This window comes from Gorilla gorilla, chromosome 12 (assembly GCF_029281585.2).
Source record: "Gorilla gorilla gorilla isolate KB3781 chromosome 12, NHGRI_mGorGor1-v2.1_pri, whole genome shotgun sequence".
NCBI classification, from domain to species: Eukaryota; Metazoa; Chordata; class Mammalia; order Primates; family Hominidae; genus Gorilla; species Gorilla gorilla.
Genome location: NC_073236.2, coordinates 113,070,098 through 113,084,633, shown reverse-complemented (window position 1 = coordinate 113,084,633; position 14,536 = coordinate 113,070,098). Strand labels below are relative to the sequence as shown.

General features: G+C 42.3%; 1 pseudogene; it reads right to left on the bottom strand.

Annotated features, from left to right (window-relative positions):
- Nucleotides 1-1,295: 1,295 nt before the first annotated feature.
- On the bottom strand, nucleotides 1,296-1,739 carry LOC101144161 (CDKN2AIP N-terminal-like protein; annotated as a pseudogene).
- Nucleotides 1,740-14,536: the final 12,797 nt, after the last annotated feature.

The following is a 14,536-nucleotide window of genomic DNA, read 5'->3' as shown; positions in this document are numbered from 1 at the left end:
TAATTTTTTTTATGTGTGTAAACTCCTGAGACCAAAAAGTTTGGGAATTGCTGCTTTAGGAAAAACTACTCTTTTTCCTTTTTTAAAAATTTTACTTATTTATTTATTGGAGACAGAGTCTTGCTCTGTCACCCAGGCTGGGGTGCAGTGGGGTGATAGCTCACTGCAACCTCTACCTCCAGGGTTCAAGCCATTCTCCTGCCTCAGCCTCCTGAATTGCTGGGATTATAGGCATGTACCACCATACCCAGCTAATTTTTGTATTTTTAGTAGAGACAGGGTTTCACCACGTTGGTCAGGCTCATTTCAAACTCCTGACCTCGTGATCTGGCCTCCTCGGCCTCCTGAAGTGCTGGGATTACAGGCGTGAGCCACCGCGCCAGGCCTCTTTTTCCTTTAAAAACAAAAGCACATTCACAGTTGTATTTCTCTTTTGCTACTGCTCCTAGAATAGTCTCAACCGTGCATAATAATTATAACTTTTAACCAAAGTAATGAACTTCTATCTCACGAGAAAAATTAAGGGCTAGATAATTAAGAAATGTCTGTTATTCACAAGTATTTTTGCAGACAGACAAAATTCTGACAACATATAACACTATGTTCTATATAGAACATATAGCCAGACACATCCCTTTTACACCTTCTTAGTGTAGCAAAAATGAACACCTTCATTACAACACCCCAAAGATATAGCCTCTCTCTAACATACAAAATATATTAAACCTCCTGGGGGACAGAGAGAGACCCTATATAAAAAAAAAATCCTGAAAAATCTTTCTTTTTTATTTTTATTTTGTCTCTAATTGTATGTGCCACCACACCCAGCTAATTTTTTTGTATTTTTAGTAGAGATAGGGTTTCACCATGTTGGCCAGGCTGGTCTCGAACTCCTGACCTCAGGTGATCCGCCCACCTCAGTCTCCCAAAGTGCTGGGATTACAGACGTGAGCCACTGCGCCAGCCCAAAAAGGCATTTTAAGCAAAAATTCTGATACTTACAAACTGAAAATATGAGCCCAGGAGTTCGAGGCTGCAATGAGCCAATACTGCACCTTTGTACTCCCACCTGGGTGACAGAATGAGACCTTGTTGGTAAGAAAAAAAAACAGAAAAATAGAAAAAGAGGGCTTTTGCTATGTTGATGAACTCATCTTAGAGTGCATGATTTATAAATACATAACTATCCATACATACTTTTGCAGTGATAACCACTGGAAAAATGAGAATGTTAAGCCAATCTAGACAGAGTCCTTCTCATTCCACTTGCCTCTTTATGTTGGTAATACCAGGAGTCTTAAGAGAGCTGCTGTGGTCTGTGTCACATTCATCCCAGCCTCCTTTCTAATCCTGTAGCTGATGATGAAAATGTGATAAATCTTGTGGCTTACCTTTGATGCTTTTTCATTAATTATCTTCTGGTAGTAAATTGTGGCAAGTCTTCCACTTCCATCCCATCAGCCATTCTCATCACCTTGTCTAAAAGGTCTTTATTGTAACTGCAGCCCAGGAAGAGGTGGTTGGCCCAGACCATGAAGAAGGGACAGCAGCTGGTCCAGGCGGCCACTGCCGTTGGGTGGGTTGCGGTAGTTGGGCAGGTGGCGCAGCATGAATTCCATGCGGGCCTTCCATTGCTTCTCGCTCTCTGAGTAGGAGCGGAACTGCTCCTCTAAGTCTGCTACCTGCCGCACCCCTGAGACCAGCTCCTCCACCGTGGTGGCCGCCTCGCCACCAACCATGGTGCCTGCCACCCTAATTTTTGTATTTTTAGTAGAGACGGGGTTTCACCACGTTGCCCAGGCTGGTTTCGAACTCCTGACCTCAGGTGATCCACCCGCCTTGGCCTCCCAAAGTGCTAGGATTACAGGCGTGAGCCACTGCGCCTGGCTGAAAGCCATTTTTAATATTTCCTTTTTTGTGAAATTATGCTAAAAATTTTGGAGAGATATATCCCAAAATATTTACTGTGATTCTTTCTGGATAGTGAAATTGTGGATGCTTTTTTTTTTTTTAATTCTTTTTTCCGCAGCAAATGTGTCCTACTCCTATAATAAAAAGAAATCAATAAAATGTAATTTTAAAAAGACAACATTTAAAGGCCGCTAACCTGAATTTTATTTACTCTGAGCAAATTTTGATGTACTAGCAAGCCGAGTTCTCCCAGGCATCTATCTGCCTGAAATAATACCTGGGGTTGTTCATAAACCCAGGACTTTATGAGAACAACAAAGACTGAAGAGAATGATTAAACTCGTATCATGAAATGAAAATGAAATGTTTCCAGCAGCCAGGCCCCAGATCTTCAGGAATGCTCAGCAAATATTACTTTCCTTTCTTCTCTCCCTTCCTTCCGTTCAGCCTTTGACTAGGTCAAATGGCCTTTGAAGGTCAGTGTCCCATGTCACATGTCCTTGTGGCTTCTCTTGACCACCGTCCCTCATGGACAGTCTACAAGCTGTTCTGGGTCTAGAGTCTGACCTACGTGCCCACCTGAGCCTCTCCAAGTGATCATCACCAAGTTGGGTGTTCGTTTTATTCCCCAGGACCCCATCCTCCAAGCTAAAGGGATGATGGGCACACCTAAGGTCCTTGTAGGATTCTGGCCCCAGGAGCAATTCTTCCTCATGCAGAATCTGCCCTCTGGGCAGGGATTAGGACTTATGTGGATTTAAGCACATTGTGGACACTGTAAACCACGGGGAACACTTGCTGGGGAATCCAGCATCAACTCTCACATCTCACTGGCAAGCTGGTGAGAACCCTTCTCTTGTCATGGTGGAAACAGGTCCCATGGCTAGGCATGGTGGCTCACGCCTGTAATCCCAGCACTTTGGAAGGCCGAGGCAGGAGAATTACCTGAGGTTGGGAGTTCAAGACCAGCTTGGCTAACATGGCGAAATCTTATCTCTACTAAAAATACAAAAATCAGCCAGGCGTGGTAACGCACGCCTGTAATCCCAGCTAGTACTCGGGAGGCTGAGGCAGGAGAATCGCCTGAACCCGGGAGGTGGAGGTTGCAGTGAGCCAAGATCGCACCATTGCATTCCAGTCTGGGCGACAGGTCGAGACTGTATCTCAAAAAAAAAAAAAGTTCCTGTTCTGTTCGGGTCTGCGGGGCAACGTTTAGGAACTCTGAAGCTAGAGTGTGTGGGTTCAAATCCTGTCCCCAGTGTTCACTTATCCCAGGCACATGGCTCATCCTCTCTGCCTGTGTCCTCCTGGTCAACGTTAAGTTAATATAGGAAGTGCGAAGAGCGGAGCCCAATACACAGAAATCTGCACTCAGTGTTGGCTGTTCGTGTTATTTGTACCAAGCACTGTCTCCACAGGAGCAGCGGGGGCAGTACTGAAGAGAGGGCACTGATTCTTTCCTCTGAAACTCCTTACAGTCAGCAACCTCATCCCAAATGGTGCTAGACAAAGCCCCAGCGTTTCTTTTTAAGTGAAGCCAGAGTTGGCACCAATCTCAGCCTGGTGGGCAGCTTCTGAGCAAGGGGAGACCTGTCCTACCCCAGGATGCCAGAGGGTGACCCAAGAACCGACTCCCTCCCCTTTGGCTGGAAGGTTGGACATAGCTGAGTAAAACTGACCTTGGACTTCATGTTCTTCAGAGTAGAGGCTGAGATGTGTATCAGACCAGAAGACAGCCAGGAGCTGCCCCCAAAGTAGCTTCTAGATGGTCCAGGGAGGAAGCCTACGGTACTGTTTGTCCCATGTTTGGACAGTCAGTGAAGTGGAGAGCAGAGAGTGAAATGAAGGACAGGCACATCTGTTGAAGTTGCGGGGCCCAGGGCCTGGCTACTAGCATGAGTATTCGGGTGGTTGCAGAGTATGGGTGTGGCTCCAGGAGGAGAGATTTTTGTTTTTGTTTTTGTTTTTTCGAGATGCAGTCTCCCACTGTTGCCCAGGCTGGAGTGCAGTGGCACAATCTTGGCTCACTGCAACCTCTACCTCCCAGGTTCAAGTGATTTTCAGCTAATTTTTGTATTTTTAATTTAGACAGGGTTTCACAATGTTGGCCAGACTAGTCTTGAACTCCTGACCTCCAGTGATCCACCCGCTTCAGCCTCCCAAAGTGCTGGGATTACAGGTGTGAGCCACCACACAGGAGGAGAGTTTGAAAGCCCAGCTGCCCGCTGACACTTGGAGGTTACTGTCCCAACTCCAGCTCTCAGACTGTGTCGACTCAGGGCGCCTCTCAGCCTAATATACCGTGACACTTCCTCACACGGTCTATTTGACTTGAAACTTACATTTAGGAATTGCACTAAGGAAAATATTCTGCCACCAGAACTGTTCAAAACTTACTTGTTCTAAATAGTGCTTAAATTTCCCCAAATTTAAAAACAATACTAAACAATTTACCTGATATCAACATAACCAGGTAAAGGTGAGGAAAAAAATTCTAAACAATCAACAACAGCCAAACTTTGCTCAATCATGCTAAAAAAAAAAAAGTTAATTATCTGTCTATTTTCGCCATAGAAAATGTTTGCAGAACAGAAAATTATTGCAGCCCTGTTGCAACTGGGAGGCAACAAGCTTGAGAATAAAGGGAACGAACTAAAGATGGTGGAGCCAAACACCAGAAAAACATCTATGGTATCCTGGAGCAGCTCAAGAGACATCAGTAACTGCCTAGTTCCTGGCTTCTTGTTATATAAGAAAAATACGATGGGCGCGGTGGCTCACACCTGTAATCCCAGCACTTTGGGGGGCTGAGAGGGGCAGGTCACCTGAGGTCAGGAGTTGGAGACCAGCCTGGACAACATGGTGAAACCTCATCCCTATTAAAAATACAAGAATTAGCTGGGCATGGTGGCAGGTGCCTGTTATGCTAGCTACTTGGGAGGCTAAGGCATGAGAATCACTTGAACCAGGGAGGCAGAGCCTGCAGTGAGCCGAGATTGCGCCACTGCACACCAGCCTGGGCAACAGAGCGAGACTGTCTCAAAAAAAAGAAAAAGAAACCCATGTGTTTAAGCCACACACACACACACACACACACATGCACACACACACACACATGAATGCATGCACATCCTGATGTTATATGGTGAGGTAACAATACCATCAAAACTGATGGGGAAATGTATTATAAATGTGTGACAAGCAGTTAATAAAAATACACTCTGAGAACCTTGTGGGGCTCCTGGAAGTAAAATCCATGAAAGTGTGGGCCCCCGACCAACACTGGGCCCCAAGGGATTTTTAATTCTCAAGCTAGTCTCAGCTCAGCCTCCAGCTGTTTGTCCATTCCTGACTCAGTGCTCCTGCCAGTTCCTGGCTCCCGTGGCTTCTCCTTCAGGTAGGCAGCTCTCAGCTGTGATTCTGTCTTCACTGCATCTTCATATTTCAAGGTAGTGGTTTGCCCTATGACCTCAATCCTCTGATGATCTTTTTTTTTTTTTTTTGAGACGGAGTTTTGTTTTTGTTGCCCAGGCTGGAGTGCAATGGCGTGATCTTTGCTCACTGCAACCTCCGCTTCCCAGGCACAAGCGGTTCTCCTGCGTCAGCCTCCTGAGTAGCTGGAACTAAAGACAAGCGCCACCACACCCGGCTAATCTTTGTGTTTTTAGTAGAGACTGGGTTTTGCCATGTTGGCCAGGCTTATCTCCACTTCTGACCTCAAATTATCTGCCTGCCTCAGCCTCCCAAAGTGCTGGGATTACAGGCATGAGCCACTGTGCCCAGTCTGGAAGGCACCTTTAAACCAGGTCTTGGTAGCTGGTTGGAGAAGGATAGGGAAGGGAATTCCAGCCAGGAAGTTCAGCATGAGACAGGCACAGAGGTGCCAGGTCTCTGGTCCATATTCAGGGTACCACAGGCCACCTATTTGCCTGGAAGCAGAATTAGTGGAGTGTCTGGGGTGCAGGGAGATAATCATTGGAAAATGCAGGTGCTGAGGACACTTACTTGGTCTCTGGTAGACTCCCTCTGAAGGCGGCCACAGTGGGTGGAGATCATTTGTGGAGATCACCTTTCTCAGCATCATCCTGGATATCAGAGTGGACATTTACTGAGCAGTTACTGGCTGGCAGGCATTGTGCTAAATGCCACATCTGCTTTTTTTATTTTATTTTATTTTATTTTATTAAACTGTTAAAAGATGTTCCATTTATTTTTTCAGTTTCTGTAAAAAGAAGACTGCTCCATAGTTTTTACTCACACCTCCCTGTCTGGTCTTTGCTTGAGTTGTCACCTTAGCCAGCCCGTTCTGGCATGTCACCCACACCCCCAAAACTTACTCTGAGCTTGTTGGGTGAGCTTTAGGAGACATTGTGAGCTAGAGCTGCTGCAGTGGTGGGCCTAGAAATGTCGCTAGCTGATGGTGTAGCCCCTCCAGAGGGACATGCTGGACACAACCTTCCGTATTCTGCACAGGAGAGCATCTCTCCAACTCCCCACCATATGAATGAAAATTTTCATATGAATGAAAATTTTGGCTGGAGTGCAGTGGCATGATCTTGGCTCACTGCAACCTCCGCCTCCTGGGTTCAAGTGATTCTCCTTCCTCAGCCTCCTGAGTAGCTGGGACTACAGGCGCGTGCTACCACGCCTGGCTAGTTTTTGTATTTTTAGTGGAGATGGGGTTTCACCATGTTGGTCAGGCTGTTCTCAAACTCCTGACCTCAGGTGATCCACCCACCTCGGCCTCCCAAAGTGCTGGGATTACAGGCATGAACCTGTAACAGAGCAAGACTCCATCTCAAACAAAACAAAACAAAACAAAACACCACATTTTTAAATAACGTGAGTCAAATAAGTCTCGAGAAATTTTAAAATATTTTGAACTAAATGAAAATAAAACATCAAAATTTATGGGATGTAGTAAAAGCAGTGCTTACAGGGAAATTTTTAGTATTGAAGTTATATATTAGGAAAGAAGAAAGATCTAACAAATAATCTAAGCTTTCAGCTTAGGAAACTAGAGAAAGAAGGCAGTGTAAGCCTAAAGGAAGCAGAAGAAAAGAAATAATAAGAATTAGAGAAGAAATCAATGCAATTGAAAATAGGAAATCAATAGAGAAAATCAATAAAATCAAAAGCTGGTTCTTCAAAAAGAGCAATAAAATTGATAAACTTCTAGCCAGGCAAATCAGAAAGACAAAAGAGACAGAAGAAACACAAATCACTAATATCAGAGATAAAAGAGGGGGCAATCACTTCTAATCCTAAGAACATTAAAAGGATAATAAAGGAATTTTATGAAAAATTCTATGCCCACAAATCTGATAGCTTAAACGAAATGGACCAATTACTTGAAAGACATAAACTACTAAAACTCACACAAAAATAAATAGAGGCAAGGCCTGGTGGCTCATGCCTAAAATCCCAGCACTTAGAGAGGCTGAGGTGGGAGGATCACTTGAGTCCAAGAGTTTCAGACCAGCCTGGGCAACATAGTGGGATATCATCTCTATTTTTAAAATTTTAACATATATTTTAAACAATTTTAAAAAAGGAATAGCTAGTCTGCCTGGATGCAGTGGCTCATGCCTGTAATCCCAACAATTTGAAAGGCCAAGGTGGGAGGATAGCTTAAACCCTGGAGTTTGAGACCAGCCTGAGCAACAGAGTGAGACCTCGTCTCTACAAAAAATACAAAAATTAGCTGGGCATGATGGTGCATGCCTGTAATCCCAGCTACTTGGGAAGCTGAGGTGGGAGAATTGCTTGAGCCTGGGTGGTGGATGCTGCAATGAGCAGTGATCATGCCACTGCACTCCAGCCTGGGGGACAGAGTGAGACCCCCCATCTCAAAAAAATAAAGTGAATAAAATAAAATAAATGATAATCTGAACAGGCCTATATATATATTAAATAAATTGAATCAATAATAATCTTCCAAAAAAGAAAACACCAGGGCCAGATGGCTTTACTGGTGAATTCTACCAAACATTCAAGGAAGAAATAATACCATTTTCCTACAATCTTTTCCTGAAAATAGAAGGAGAGGGAATACTTCCTAATTCATTCTCTGAGGCCATCATTACCCTAATTCCAAAACCAGATAAAGGTTATAAGAAAGACTATAGACCAATATCTCTCATGAAGATAGATGCAAAAATCCTCAACAAAATAGTAAGTTGAACCCAACAATGTATAAAAAGAATTATACACTACAACAATGTGGGATTTATTCTAGGTATGCAAGGCCAGTTCAACAGTCAAAAATTAATTAATGTAATCCATCACATCAACATGCTAAATTATATGATCTTATCAGTAGAAGCAGAAAAAGCATTTAACAAAATCTAACACCATTCATGATCAAAAACTCTCAGCAAGCTAGAAATAGAAGGGAACTTCCCCAACTTGATAAAGAACATCTATAAAAATCTACAGCTAGGCCAGGCCCATTGGCTCACGCCTGTAATCCCAGCCCTTTGGGAGGCCAAGATGGGTGGGTCACTGGAGGTCAGGAGTTCGAGACCAGCCTGACCAGCATGGTGAAACCCTGTCTCTACTGAAAATACAAAAAATTAGCCAGGTGTGGTGGTGGGCGCCTGTAATCCCAGCTACTCAGGAAGCTGAGGCATGAGAATTGCTTGAACCCTGGAGGCGGAGGTTCCAGTGAGCCGAGATTGCACCACTGCACGCCAGCCTGGGCAACAAGAGGGAAGCTCCCATCTCAAAAAAAAAAAAAAAAAAAAAGAAAAGAAATCTACAGCTAACATCATACATAATAGTGAGAAATCAGATGCTTTCCCTCTAAGATCAACGATGTTCTTCACCATTCCCATTCAACATCATACTGTATGTACTAGCTAATGCAGCAAGACAAGAAAAGGAAATAAAAGATACAGATTGGAAAAGGAGAAATAAAAAATGTTTGTTTGCAAATGACATGAGTGTCTGTGTAGAAAATCCCAAAGAATCAACAAAAAGACTCCAGGAATAAGTGATTATAACAAGGCTTCAAGATACAAGGTTAATGTACAAAAGTCAGTTGCTTTCCTATATACCAGCAATGAACAATTGGAATTTGAAACTTAAAACACGGTATCATTTACATTAGCACCAAAAGAGAAAAAATGAAAAAAGAGAAATACTTAGGTATAAATCTAACAAAATATGTAAAGGATCTACATGAGAAAAGCTATAAAACTCCAATGAAAGATATAAGAGATTATCCAAATAAATGGATATTCTACGTTTATGGATAGGAAGACTCAATACTGTTTTTTTTTTTGAGATGGAGTCTCATTCTTCGCCCAGGTTGTAGTGCAGTGGTGCAATCTCGGCTCACTGCAACCTCCGCCTCCCAGTTCAAGAGATTCTCCTGCCTCAGCCTCCCGAGTAGGTAGGATTACAGGCACCTGCCACCATGCCGAGCTAATTTTTGTATTTTCAGTAGAGACGAGGTTTCACCATGCTGGCCAGGCTGGTCTCGAACTCCTGACCTCAGGTGATCCTCCTGCCTCAGCCTCCCAAAGTGCTGGGATTACAGGCATGAGCCACCACACCTGGCCTCAATACTGTTAAGATGTCAACTCTTCCCAATTTTATCTATGGATTCAGCACAATCCCTGTTACATTACCAGCAAGTTATTCTGTGGATATCAGCAAACTGATTCTAAAATTTATGTGGAAAGGCAAAAAACCCAGAATAGCCAACAAAATACTGAAGACTATCCAAGGGTAGACACCACCCAACTTCAAGACTTACTATAAAGCTACTTTAATCAAGACAGTGTGCTATTGATGAAAGAATAGACAAATTGATCAATGGAACATAATAGAAAGCCCAGAAAAATACAACAGATCTTTAACAAGGCAACTGATCTTTAACAAGGAGCGAAGGCAATTAAGTAGAGAATGGATAGTTTTTCAAAGAAGCTACTGGACATACATAATGCAAAAACAATGAATTGAGACACTGACCTTACACCTTTCACAAAAATCAACTCAAAATGGATCATAGACATAAATGTAAAATGCAAAACTATAAAACTAGAAGGTTACATAGAAGAAAATCTAGGTGACTTTGGGTTGACAATGAGTTCTTAGATACAACACTAAATGCATGAACCATGAAAGGAACATTGATAAGCTGGACATTATTAAAATTAAAATCTTCTCTTTGGTCTGTGACACTTAAGAGAATGAAAAGACAAGCCACAAACTAGAAAAAAAATATTTTCAAAATATATCTGATAAAGGACTTATATTTAAATCTAAAAAACTCCTAAAACTCAACAAAGAAAGCAAACGACCCTAATTTAAAAATGGGCAAAAGATCTGAACAGACACCTCACCAAACAAGATATACAGATGATGAATAATCATATGAAAAGATGCTCAACATCATATATCATTAGAGAATTACAGACTGAGATAATAAGATATCACTGCACACCTATTGGAATGAGTATAATACGAAGAACTTACAATACCACATGCTGATGAAGATGTGGAGCAACAGAAACTCTCATTCACTGCTAGTGGGAGTGCAAAATGCTACAGCCATTTTGGAAGAAAATTAGGAAGACAAAGCTAAACAGAATCTTACAGTACATCAAACAGTTGCACTCCTAGGTATTTACTCAACTGAGTGGGTAAGAAAACTTATGTCACACAAAAGCCTGAACATGAATGTCTTTAAGAGCTTTATTCAGAATCCCCAAAAACTGGAAGCAACCAAGATGTCCTTCAGTAGACGAATGGATACACAAACTGTGTTATATCCATACAATGAAATATTATTCAGTTATCAAGCCATAAAAAGACACGAAGAAACCTTAAAAGCACACTGCTAAGTGAAAAAAGCCAGTCTGAAAATGCTACATACTATATGATTCCAACTATATGCCATTCTGGAAAAAGCAAAACTATAGAGGCAATAAAAAGACCAGCAGTTGCCAGGGATTAGGGGGCAGGGCAGGGGATGCAAGGGGAAGGGATGAATAGGTGAAGCTTGGGGGACAGTGAAACTATTCTGTATTGATACATTAATGGTGGATACATGACATTAGGGATTTGTCAAAACCCAAGGAACTATACACCACCAAGATTAAACCTTAATGTAAACTATGAACTTTAGTTAATAGTAATGTATCAATATTTATTTGTAATAGCCAGGCATGGTGGCTCATGCCTGTAACTCCAGCACTTTGTGAGGCTAAGGTGGGAGGATCACTTGAGGCCAAGAGTTCAAGACCAGCCTGGGCAACATAGTGAGACCCCCGTCTCTAACAAAAACAATTTTTTTAAAAAAATTAAGTGGGTGTGGTGGTGCGCACCTATACTCCCAGTTACTTTGTAGGCTGAGTGGGGAGGACTGCTTCAGCCCAGGAGGTCGAGGCTGCAGTGATCTACAATGACACCAATGCACTCCAGCCTGGGTGACAGAGCAAGACCCTGTCTCAAAAAAAGGTTGTAACAAATATACCACACTAATGCACAATGTTAAGAATAGAGGAAATTCAGTGTGTATGTGTGGGGAGGGGGTATGGGAGCCTTGTGTAATATGTGCTTAACTTTTCTATGAATCTAAAACTGTTCCAAAAAATAAAGTCTATTAATTCTTAAAAAGTAATGCAGGTAGATTGTTTTACTTGAAAGTCAGAAAAATAGAAAAAAAAAAACCCTGCAGACCCATCATCCAGACAACTGACATTTACAATTTGCTAAATTTCTGTCCAGGATTTTTTCTTTGTGTAGCCTTTTACCAATAGCATTTTATTTACACCTATATTATATCTCATAGCCTCGTTCATCTCTTATAATAGTTGTCTGTGTCCTCCACAAGATTTTAAGTTCCCTGGGGTCAGGAAAACCTGAAAAGTTTTTGTATTTCATATGGTTCTTGATATAACACCTGGAACTACTAGGGTCTCAATAAGTGTTTATTTGACAGAGATGAATAAAGAAGAATCTTGACCATATCAAATCTATATCTGCTAGAGAAAAAAATCACAGAATGATTAAGAAAAAATATGCATTATGAGAAACTTATTTTAAAGAGTTTACATCAGAAAAAGATGATAGGAATGGGCTGAAGACCTTAACAAAACAAGAGCAAGGACAAAGAATTACTAAATTTACATGAGGGCTGCATGGCTGGTACCTCCTGGTCATCACATTGCTCAGAGGGCTAAATTTTTGGCCAGGCTAGTCCAAGAACTAGGCTGAGAGACCTGCACAGAGCATGTGGGTTATTCTCCCAGGGTGGGCCTACAGAGCCTAATGTGAGTACATTTCCTCAAGAGAGCAAGCCACAGATGGCACTTTATAGTGTGAATGCCACCTGTCCAGGCTGACTGTTAGGCAAGGGGTCCTATCCTTCTGCAGAGTTAAATAAGATCACAAGATTTGTTAGGTGAATAAAGAACTCCAGACACAAGATTAGTCCTCATCCTTAGGGCTGTTTCTTGTGAAAGTTGTCAGAATCAAAATGGAGTCACTAATTTAAAAAAAAAAACCTGACAAATAGAGCTGGGTTTGAAGAGAGGCCATGAAGAGAGAGCTCTCATGCTTATATGCCTGATAAAAACTATCACAAAGACTGCAAAACCGCAACCTTGCGCAAAGGCTATGGCTACCTTACACACACAAAACTATTTCTTTCCACAAGGACATCTGCTCAGAAACTGCCTGTCTAACTCCATGCTGTTATTGATCTTTGTAGCCAAGGAAAATTATTTCAAAATAATCATGTAATCCTCATTTTTCCCTTTAAAAACCTTTGTCTTCCATTACCTACCAGAATATGCACATAGTTTACTATAGCACATGTATTTCCATTGCAATGCTCTACTCCCAAATAAATATCTTTATTTTACAGAACTTCTCTTTGTTATTTGGCATTCTCTTCATAGTATGGTAAATCCTACTTTAATTTTCCTAGTTTACTGTAAGAACTATACCTATTATAAGTTTCAGCACTAGAGGTTTGGACAGTTCTATGGTTTTCTTTGTTCTGCCTCATGAGGGCTTTTGAGAAGACAAAAGTCAGAAACTCTAGAACTTCCATCTCCGTAAGGAGTAAGGCAAAACGCTGGCTCTCTGAACCACAACTACAAAGTTGCATACATAATTTTACAACCAGACTCTGCCACCAGACTCTCCTGGTCATTCTCAAAGACTTTGGATCAGTACAACGTCTTCCCTCTACCCAGGTCATGGAATCACAGAGTTCTACTTTTATTGGCCATTTTCTTCCCTCCATACTCAAGAGGAAGGATTCTCAAACAAGCAATGAAACTCCTTCTCTAGCTTACATCAGCTTGCAATTTAAAACTGTATTTCCAGATGAAGTTATGCCAGTATTTGTCTGGAAAGGTTTTCAATAAACTTCTTAATTCTTTCTTTCTTTCTTTTTTTTCTGAGACGGAGTCTCACTCTGTTGCCCAGGCTGGAGTGCAATGGCATGATCTCTGCTCCTTGAAACCTCTGCCTCCTGGGCTCAAGCAATTTCTCCTGCCTCAGTCTCCTGAGTAACTGGGGTTACAGGCACCCACCACGAAGCCTGGTTAATTTTTTCTATATTTAGTAGAGATGGGGTTTCACTATGTTGGCCAGGCTGGTTTTGAACTCCTGACCTCAAATGATCTGCCCACCTTGGCCTCCCAAAGTGCTGGGATTACAGGCATGAGCCACTGCACCCGGCCTAAACTTCTTAATTCTTTAACTCATCTTTTCTATACCTGGAATCCAGAGGAATGGCAGATTTTACACACCACAACTATCATGTTTCCATCAATCCGGGTGATGTGCAATTTCAAGGCTAATGGCTGCTAAGAACTATCCATACACACAAAGAAAGAGCAAAACCCGACGACTCTTTAAGCCTCAGATCAAATAATAACAAAAATAATTCACATTGATATAATGCTTTATATGCAATTCAAAGCTAAGCAATTTCTCTTTCTTTCCCTCCCTCCCTCTTTCTTTCTCTCTCTCTCTCTCTTTCTTTCTCTTTTTCTTTTCTTTTCTTTTCTTTTCTTTTGACAGGGTCTCACTCTGTCACCCAGCCTGGAGTGCAGTGGCATAAATAATGGGCTCACTGCAGCCTCAGCCTCCTGGGTGCAAGAGATCCTCCCACCTCAGCCCCCCAAGTAGCTCAGACTGCAGGCACACACCACTATGCCCAGCTAATTTTAAAATTTTTTGTAGAGATGGGAGCTCACTATGCTGCCCAGGCTGGACAATTTCTGAAATGTTATCTCATTTGATCAGGTGCCCTAAGGCATTATCTGATCCTCAGGCACTTTGCCTCGACTCAAGTGAGTTCAATTCCCAGCACAAACATTTGCTGACACATCTCAAAGAACACTTAAATTATAGCCAGTCTGAGTACAGGCTCTCCTCCCTAAGAGAAAAAAGCTGAGGTGAGTTGGGGGGATGATGTATTTATTCACCTTCTAGTTCTGGCACACCAGGTGCGTGTGGTAAAACACCCACTGTTGAGCGGAGACTCCCTGGCTGCGGGTAGCTTGGCCCTCTTCAGGAAGTGGGACACTGAATTACAGGTGCACAATCCTGGCGTACTGTGTCCATGCCAAAAAGGGATGGGAGAGGGAGACAGGTA